General features: G+C 40.8%; 1 protein-coding gene across 1 annotated transcript in view; it reads left to right on the top strand.

Annotated features, from left to right (window-relative positions):
• The first annotated feature begins 181 nt into the window (after positions 1 to 181).
• Positions 182 to 811, top strand: part of LOC119585687 (barrier-to-autointegration factor-like) — a 4067-nt gene continuing 3437 nt past the window's right edge. The window contains exon 1 of the mRNA XM_037934360.1: positions 182 to 328. The gene's annotated coding sequence lies outside the window, so the exon portion shown is untranslated. The remainder of the gene's footprint in view (positions 329 to 811) is intronic.

The following is an 811-nucleotide window of genomic DNA, read 5'->3' as shown; positions in this document are numbered from 1 at the left end:
CATTCCTCTCCAGAGCGCTGCGAATTTCTCTCAAAAACATTATTCAACAAGTAACAACCAAATCATCCCGTAACCATAGTACTAAACATAGCATTACCCACACCAAAACAATAATCCTAAAATACAGCAATATAAAAAAAAAACCGTGTCCCCTCAAAAGAAGAAAAAAAGAGAAGAAGAAAAATACATATATAAAGATCTCACTGAAAGTATCCCGAATCTCTGCCCAAAGTCGTGAAACTGTGCCGCGACATCTGCGACTATTCCACGCGAGAGCAACGTCCGAAGAGATTAATCGCGTCTGATTCTCCTTCTGGCGGTGCAGCTGGTGAGTTCTTCTCCGTCATCTGCTGAGGATTATCTCGCCCAAGTGAGATTTGCTCGTGGGATGTTTTAGAGGTTTTAAATTATAGGAGGATTTGCGATTTGCTTCCGTTTGTGGAAGACAAAGACGCCTTCGCCGAATTTTTTCAAATGTTTGAATTTCGTCACTTTTGGGATTCAGTTTCCATCCCCGTTGGGTTGATAACACATTCTGCTGCTTATTGATTCGTGGACCATGAGTAATATAGAGCTGAAACAAGGGTTCCTTTTCATAAACTTCCTAGTTCCTTGACGGCTGAAGTTTCGAGATTTCCGCGACTCGTTTCCGCGATGTGAGAAAATGCCTTTGAATTACTTATGATTATTGATGTTTTCCGCTGCGCATTGACGTCGGAAATTGCGTTGTTTGTACGCATTAGTATTGTGCAGGTTTGTAAAGCGTACATCAAATAAATTAGTGAAGTCGATATTTTTCTTGTGCCTGATA

Source organism: Penaeus monodon, chromosome 20, assembly GCF_015228065.2.
Source record: "Penaeus monodon isolate SGIC_2016 chromosome 20, NSTDA_Pmon_1, whole genome shotgun sequence".
Taxonomy (NCBI): domain Eukaryota; kingdom Metazoa; phylum Arthropoda; class Malacostraca; order Decapoda; family Penaeidae; genus Penaeus; species Penaeus monodon.
This window is presented reverse-complemented; position numbering and strand designations above follow the sequence as displayed.